Source organism: Barbus barbus (assembly GCF_936440315.1).
Source record: "Barbus barbus genome assembly, chromosome: 33".
Lineage (NCBI taxonomy): Eukaryota > Metazoa > Chordata > Actinopteri > Cypriniformes > Cyprinidae > Barbus > Barbus barbus.
Window position 1 is genome coordinate 9303951 of NC_136761.1, and position 8908 is coordinate 9312858.

General features: G+C 33.4%; 1 long non-coding RNA gene across 1 annotated transcript; it reads left to right on the top strand.

Moving 5' to 3' along the window:
- The first annotated feature begins 612 nt into the window (after positions 1-612).
- On the top strand, positions 613-3501 carry LOC306853098. Its single transcript, XR_013782706.1, has 4 exons — positions 613-752; positions 843-914; positions 1095-1151; positions 2289-3501. It is a non-coding gene; the product is annotated as an uncharacterized lncRNA (long non-coding RNA).
- The last annotated feature ends 5407 nt before the right edge of the window (positions 3502-8908 follow it).

The window sequence follows — 8908 nt, forward strand, 5'->3', positions numbered from 1 at the left end:
AGCTTTGCTTAAAAACCTATTATTTTCTTTACTGATTTTTATAAATTAAACAAGAATAATTTTATTGTTGGTAATATTTCAACTTTGCATTACTTTATTATCCAGACATCATTTTGTGGAAAAATCATGCTCAAATGTATAATATAAGCGTTCCTTTTGAGGAATGTTTATTTGTTCATCTCTCAATCATTGTATTACATTGCATTATATGGTTTGATCATAAAACGAAGCATTTAAATATCATTTTAGTAAGACATATTATTCCAGATATAGCGTGATGACTGATATTTATCATTTTATGCAAGTCTGCTGTGCTGTTATACAAATCTTACTGATTTGCATTACAAGCATCAGAATTTCATCTTCATATCAGCTCTGCACCATATTTTTGCTCCGTTTGGGAGAATACAAATTTTGAATAAAAATGAATGAAAATAAAATATTATTTTTCTCATGAACTCATGAGCCATAAAAGCCTGAATTTTTGTGAATATCATACTCAACAAAAAACACATGCACACTTTTCTATATATATATATAGGTTTAACAAACTTTATAGGTTTAACTGGTCAGTGTGCTGTAGTGCCCTCTAGTGGTAGTGAGACGCGACACACTTCAGCTCCATATACTGTTTATAAAAACCGCTCTTCTTGTATATAATAATCGTTCCATTCTCTGTCTGACAGACGCTGCGAGATCAGATTCTGTTTGAGACACTCAGTCTGAGGTCACGATTAATCATGGATCAGAAGGTTTGTAAATTCTGCTGAGCTGACAGAAAATTTGCTGAGTGCTCATTTTACTGTGCTGAATATCTCTCTGTGTGTGGTGTATCTTTGCAGTCCACTTCACCCCAGAGACATGCGGTGAAAAGCAGGTCGAAGTCTACAGAGGAAGTCCAGCAAGCTAAAAAGGTTAATTGATAGTTGTATCAATATAAATGCATGTACTCTCCTTCAGCAGATTTTTTATTTGTGTGTGTGTGTGTGTGTGGAAAGTGCTGAGGATTATTAGCACCAAAGTTCTGAAATAGGACCACTATGCAAAGCATTTCCCAAACATTATTTGAATAACTATCTTTTGATTAATGTTAGGCCTTCCACATCCCCCAAAAATCACTGCCTGGAGGGTCAGAGCTGGAAAAGGTGAAGGTGAGTGTTGAACCTTGTGCTTGTCATGACCAAATATTCCTATAATGATAGCAAAACCTGAAAAAAAGTTTAATGGATGGAAAAATGAATGCCTCTGACTAGAAAAAAATATAGCTATTTATTTATTTGAAAAATAAATACTTTATATATATGCATTCGACATAAATATTAATAAGTACATAATAAATACATTTACAGTTTAAATGAAATATAAAGGAAAAATAAATATTTTAAAGTAATATTTTCCCCAATAATTAATTTATTTTTCAATATATTTACTTATAATGACAGTAAATAAAGTAAATACTTCTAAATGGCCCATTTACTTCCATTATAAATGCTTGCATAAAGTGTCATAAAGAGTTAAAATGATTCTCTGTGGTAACTGGCCATTTCTAGCAAATTAAAGTTATGAGATCTATTTAATGTGCTCGTTTTATTAAGGGGAGACACTGCATTATTTCATGCACCTGTCAAATTTGAGATTTTGGTCTTTTTGGTTTTTCATAAAGTGTTTTTTTCAGACTAGTGGAAAGAAATCATCCAAGAGACACTGTTAAGTGGTTCTTTTATAGCACTTTATCTATTTGTATAGATTTAAGTTACAATACATATTTTTAAAGGATGTTTTCTCAAAATTAGTATTTTTTTTCTCTTATACTGAGCCATAAATCTCCACTTCAGAAGATTTTAATCCCCCCATAATTGTGAAAATATATTTTCTGTCTGTTCTAAATATTTTCTGAATTATGGAGTGACAAAAAATTCCAAAATTCCCTTTATAAAATAATATTTGACAGTGTTTAGATTTCTTTTTTTTTTACTAGAAATGTATGCATATTTAATTAAATAAAGCCTCATTTGCACATTTAAACCTAACATTTTAGAAAACTTGTAATACAAAAAATGTTTGCAATTATCAGTGTAATCGATCAGCTGGGTAAGTAACTATTAGTTAATATTAGTTTTAATTTTTTTTTTTACCATATTTACCTTAAAGGCTATTTCATTGAATTGGTTTCATGATCTATCATCACCTACCTCTTAAAGATTTTCTATAGAACAGATTAATTAAATATAAATATATCCAGCATGATATAAAACTGTGTGTTTATCTCTTGGTTCTGTCTGTTTCAGGAGGGCCCAGAAGAAAATGTGACTCCAGCATCATCTACAGAAGAGCTAAAGTGATGCTGCCATTAACCTGTGTTTCTCTCACACATAAACACACACATAAAGATAAATGCTTGGTTTTATAAACAAGGTTTGGTATAGTACAGTTAAAGCATTAGCTCTTCTTTTTGTTGGATTTTCAGTACAGCTCAACACACATTGATTTATGAAACCTGTTGATTTGCAGCACGTTCAGTCTGCATCTTTGCACACTGACAGTACAGATATAAACACAAACAATTCTATAAACATGCTTTCACTATGAACATCAGGGCATGTGTGCTTTTACAGTAAAGAAGCACAAGTTAAATTTAAATCAGTTTAAGTTAACAGTATCTTTGCTATTTTTTATTAATTACCTCACCATAATTGGGCAGGACAATTTCTGCACAGCCAGTAGGTACTGCTGTTAATGTGTACATTTTGGCAGTCGTATTAATATTTTGGGTGTCTGACATCATAAATCTACAGAGCCCCTAAGGGATATTGTGATGGAAAAAAATATGAGATGGAAGAATTATTTTTCGGTGCTTTTATACTGAATGCTTTTGCATTTTGCGTCACAAAGGTGATAGGAAGCAAAGTTAGTGAGCAAACAGTTTCTTGAGGGAATGTAAAAGTTTTACGAGTAAAGGCAAACTTTTCCTCCAATCTATTTTTTTTAACCATCATGTCTTTTTAGGGGCTCCATCGAATCCCTCAGATATCAAAATTAGTCATTTTTTCAATTTAGTTTTGGTAAATGCTCTTTTTTTTTTCTTTGGTGTTCTGAAAATTCCAGCACATTGTTTTCTAAGAACACTTAATGCGGGCTTGTTTCTGCAGTCTAATGGTATGTCTGTCAAACGTTTTTCACTCCACGCTAGATTTCTCATGTATTTGGGCCCCTGTAAGTCAAATGGTGTCAGACGCTCATTCGTTGACTTATTTATTGGCATCAGCTGAATCACAGAGCTGACATACTGTATGAGTCAGCTGAAGATGTTGTGTAAGTGTTTACAGTATTCATGCCATAAGTTAAACAGTTTGTGCTAATAAAGTTTTAACCACTCATCATGCTAAAGTTCAGTGATGAAGTGAGTGAATTTGAGAATACAGGAGCTGTAAACAAGCTGCATGAAACCTTGCAGTCTATGTAGTTTCTGACCAAAGTAAAATTAAACCAGTATCAACAAGTGTTAAGGTGTGGTTAAGTAATATTTCAACCCCCCCAAAAAAGATGACATTTACTCCCCCTCAAGTCATCCAGGATGTAGATGAGTTTGTTTCTTCATTAGATTTGGTGAAATGTAGCATTACATCACTTGCTCACCAATGGATCCTCTGCAGTGAATGGGTGCCGTCAGAATGACAGTCTAAACAGCTGATAAAAACATCACAATAATCCACAAGTAATCCACACCACTCTAGTACATCAATTAACATCTAGTGAAGCAAAAAGCTGCATGTTTGTATAAACAAATCCATCATTAAGATGTTTATAACTTCAAGCCATTTCTTCTGGCTAAAATACCAGTTCTCTATCCATAATATTGCTTTCTCCAGTGAAAAAGTTATTTCATCTGAAGTTTTGAAGTGAGAGGACAACAGGGGATGGACCTTTTCACTTTATTATGGATTATTGTCTTGTAATTTGACCAGCAGTGATGGTTTATAGTTAGAATGTTTTGATGCTGGATTTGTTTCTTACAAACACACAGCTTTTCACTTCACAAGACATTAATTTATGGACTGGAGTCTTGTGGATTATTGTGATGTTTTTAGCAGCTGTTTGGACTCTCATTCTGACGGCACCCATTCACTGCAGAGGATCCGTTGGTGAGCAAGTGATGTAATGCTAAATTTCCCCAATCTGTTCCAGTAAAGAAACAAAAAGGCTTGGATGGCCTGAGGGTGAGTACATTTTTGCCAAATTAAAAATTTTGGGTGATATAATTCTTTAAGGCACAGCTTTTAATCAGGCTTCTACAACATATTTAATGAACTAATTTCTCATAAACTGCATTTTTCAGAGAGTGAATTCAGTTCTTTATGGAAGCCTGTTTCCGCCACTGAATAAAAAATAAAAAAGGTAATTGCGACTTTTTATCTCACGATTCTGACTTTTTTTCTCAGTATTGCGTGATATAAACTCACAATTGCGAGTTAATAAGCCATAGCCTAATTGTGAGATATAAACTCGCAATTCTGACTTTTGTTTTTCAGAATTGTGAGTTTATACCTCGCAATTCTTACTTTATAACACACAATTGCAAGTTACAAAGTCAGAATTGTGAGATATAAAGGCACAATTCTGAGAACATAGTAGATATCTCACAGAATTGTGAGATACTGTATAAACAAAAAAACGTCAGAATTGCGAGTTATATTGTGACGTTATAAATCATAATTCTTACTTTATAACTCGCAATTGTAAGTTTTATATCTCACAATTTTGTGAAAAAATTTCAGAATTGTGATATAAGCTTTTTTTTAAATGTTTTATTCAGTGGTGGAAATGGGCTTCCATAGTTCTTAAATACAGTTTCCGCTTCTGTAAATAACCAAACTGTGTGTGTACAGTGAATGTGGTTATTTACAGAAGCGGCAACCGTATTTAAGAACTACGGAAGCCCATTTGGAGTAAATTTATTTCTATTTTTTATTTTGAGTATTTAAATCTAACACAGTATTTTCTAGTGAACTGATAGTGAAGATCAGCAAAAACATTGAACTAAAGTAGTTATACACCAAAACTTGTTTTGTTGCCCTGAGGTAATGGCACTAATGCCAGCTGGCAGCGTCTCAAAAGTTCACCTGTGTTGACAAGATCGAGGAAGTCAGGTAAACTAGAAAATGTAATTGTTTACCAAGTAACCTTTACAGGAAGATGGAATGAGATTTTACAGTGAGGTCACCAAAGTTATCAAATACTGAAAAACATTTGGTGTCTTCACTCAGATTTCACACTGAATTACAAAGAAGCGGCAGATCATATTGAACCAAACACAACATTTCGAAGTAGAAAGATTGAAATAATATTTTCTAGAAAAACAGGTAAAATGTACTCCAATAGTTTTACAATTAAAAAATATTTTACAGAGTTAGTAACTTAAAGGAAAAACATTTATATTTAAATTTAGTTTAACAATGTACTAAAATAACAAACTAAATAAATAACTTAATAAATAAACAAATAAATAAAACCTTTATAGACATTTACAAAAAAAAAAAATGTGATGAACACAACAAAATGACTAAAACTTTATAATGAAGACAGAAAATATAAAAATTCTGAATATTAATAGAAACTATATTTGTCTCAGTGACACTAAAACAAAACTGTAGTGTCTACATTGGAACCAACCATGGAGAAATAGAGACATTTCACACATATTCAAATACAAAATTTTTAAATTAAAGACAGATATCTAATACTTTTTTACTAATTTAGAGGAAGATAAAAGAAAATTGACATTGTGGCATCTCACCACAAGATGTCATGATTTTATAGTAAAGAGATGCAAAAGTCTGAGGAAACAGTAGATTTTAAACAAGTATTCTTATAGAATCTTTAGAACTGTTCATCTGACTTTGATATTAATGTTTAAGTGGTTTATTAACACAGCAGTTTATGGATCACTGATCCTGCATTTGGGTCTTCGCTCGTTTGACTGAACTCTGATGGCCCACGAGTTAATTAGTCAGAGAAGGTCATTATTGACACCTCATGACAGGGTTTCCCATATAAACCTCCTTTACAATACAGACTGTCAATTTAAGAGCCTCATCAACCACTGTGGAATCAAATCCGGACCCCTAAAAGGTATGATTTAATGTGACCTTTATATTAATCTGTCAATGTTATTAGTGAAGAATCACCTGCTGCTTCTTGTGTATATTAGTCAGGCACTGTAACTCTTATTGAACCTTCACTGCTTTTTGTCTGCTGTACTGTACACTGTTTCAGTCTTTCGGTTTCATTAATAACAAAATATTGTAAGCACCAACCTCAAACTGAAGCCATAAAAAGTAAAAAAATAAAATAAAAAATTAACTTATTTTAGGCTATTTATTCTCATTTTCATTTAACTTGATGTACTATAACTAAAACTGAAATGAAATAATACAAGAGATGACAAAATGCATATATTACTAATATATTACATAATATTACTACAAATTTAACAAAAAATAAAAGAAGTAAAACAAAGTAGACAAATAAAGCTAGAGTGCCCAAATATTCACTACAATCCACTATGGAGATATAGAAATTGTTAAATTTCACATATATAAAAAAAAAACAAACAGATTATTTTTGCAGGTTTTACAAGAAAATATTATTTCAGTCTTTCTACTTCAAGAGTTTACATTTGATTAAATGTTTTACATGCTGTTTCTTTGTAATTGTGATATTTGTCATCAATGTTTGAATGAAATTTTTTTTTTCACTTTTTTTTTTCTTTAAGTGTATATACAGTAGCGACCCCAAACACATTTGAACACTTTAAAATGTTTTGATGTCATTGCATTAGATAACAAACAAGTGACATTTATTTTAAAGAGAGCACTCTTTGTGCTGTGCACGTATTCCTGATTGAGTTCATGCAGTGTTGTGGCAGCACTGCATTCAATAAAACCATATTTGGCTCTCAGGGTCACAATGGAGAGCCCAGTCCAGTGCTCAGAATGGCATTGCACAAGCCGTCTTGGGATTTTGTTGCTTGCTGTGCTCTTGTGCTGATAAGGGTGAGATTTTAATGCCATGTGCGGCTCCATTTATACAAAAGCAGGTCAGTGTGAGAGCACAGGCTCCAAATGCAGAGCTCTTTCAGTGGCACAGCTGAGAATGAAATGGTGTCTTTGAGTTTATCATGCGTTTGCTGCAAATGTGTGAAATGTTTAGACCTTGGTTTATTGCAAAACATATGTTTTAGGGAAGGGAAACTCAAAGTCTTGCCCATGCATGTGCCACAATACAGTACAATGCTTTAGCTCAGGGGTAGGCAACGTTGGTCCTGGAGTGCCGATGTCCTGCAGAGTTTAGCTCCAACCGTGAAAAAAAACCTCACCTGCCTGTAGCCCTAGTAATTCTGAAGACCTTGATTAGCTTGTTTAGGTCTGTTTGATTAGGGTTGCAGTTAAACTCTACAGGATACCGGCACTCCAGGACCGACTTTGCCTACCCCTGATTTAAGCCCTAAACACATTGCACGATTTTCGGTTGTCCCATACGAAAGATTGGCATCGTGAAACAATCGTGGCCAATCAGAAATCGGCGCGATTGCCAGTCTTTCATCTGGGACAGCCAAAAATTGTGCAATGTGTTTCGGGCTTTATCTAAAATAATCAGAAAAGTCACTGCTTGAGTGCACTTTGATTGTGATATAGTTTGATTATGTTCACTGTTTTCCAAATTTGTCATTGGTTAGTAGTTCCAGAAACACATATTTTCACTCCAAATTTCTGTTTTGAGCATGTTGGGATGCTCAGAAGTACAGAGCAATTTGTTCTGAAATCTACACAAAATGTTACTGCTTTCAGCGAAAAAAAATGTGTAATAATAGGAAACTTTTCAAAGTAAAGACAGATAGTTTAATACAAAATGAAATGATGTATTTGCTTTGACAAAACAAAATAGAAACAATTTAGTTAATACTTGTATAACAAGAAAAAATATCTGTCAATGGGTAAAAAAAATAAAAATAAATCAGTGAATACAAGATAATTTTTTTGGCAGATATGTGTTTTTGTTTTAAGCAGTCATGATAAATGACATAAATCTATCTTGATCCAGAAATGTTCAGAAGTTTTAAATAATGTTTGTAACCAAAAAGTGGCTGGTCCCCTTTGCCTTCCTAAATAAATAAGTAAATAAATAGTAAATAGATACATACATACAATGCAGATCGTCCATCGACTGTTTGGTTACCAATATTCTTCAAAAACAAATATTTTTTGGGGGGAAATTCATACAGGTTTGGAACTACTTGAGGGTGAGTAAATGATGACAAATGTTTGGGTGATCCCTTCTAAGCGGCTTTTTCTGTACAGGAGCATTTGTTGCGATCCGCCATTTTCGTGGAATTTTCCCGCTCAACAAACATCCTCCCAGAACAGCGTGGGAAAGACACCGAGTCTTTTCGCCTTGTTATAAGTCAGCGAATGACTTTGAAACTGATATTTCACGGTAAAATAAAAGTTCCACACAGTTGCTTTAACTAAAACCCAGATTAAACGTGTGTTCCTCCACAGAGAGCCACGAACAGACAAAGCAGCACCTGTGACATTGTCGCGCATGCTGAACGAGAACATAATCTGTAATTCACTTTAATTGCTCAAACATTCAAGAGCTCCTGCTTTCTGAAACGCATTAGTATGTGGTCCTCTGAGAGTGCTTTCCAGACGGACTGCGTGTTCGACAGTAACCTTGACGTAAAAAGCAAAAGAATAAGAAATAAATTAAGTAGACAATAATGGATCTGAAATGGCAGCAGGTTATTCATTTTGATGTTGTTTGAACAAATACTAGAGTAGTTTACCCAAAACGAACATTTTTATTATGTAGTAGCCTATTCATTCTCGAGTTGTTCAAAATCTGTATG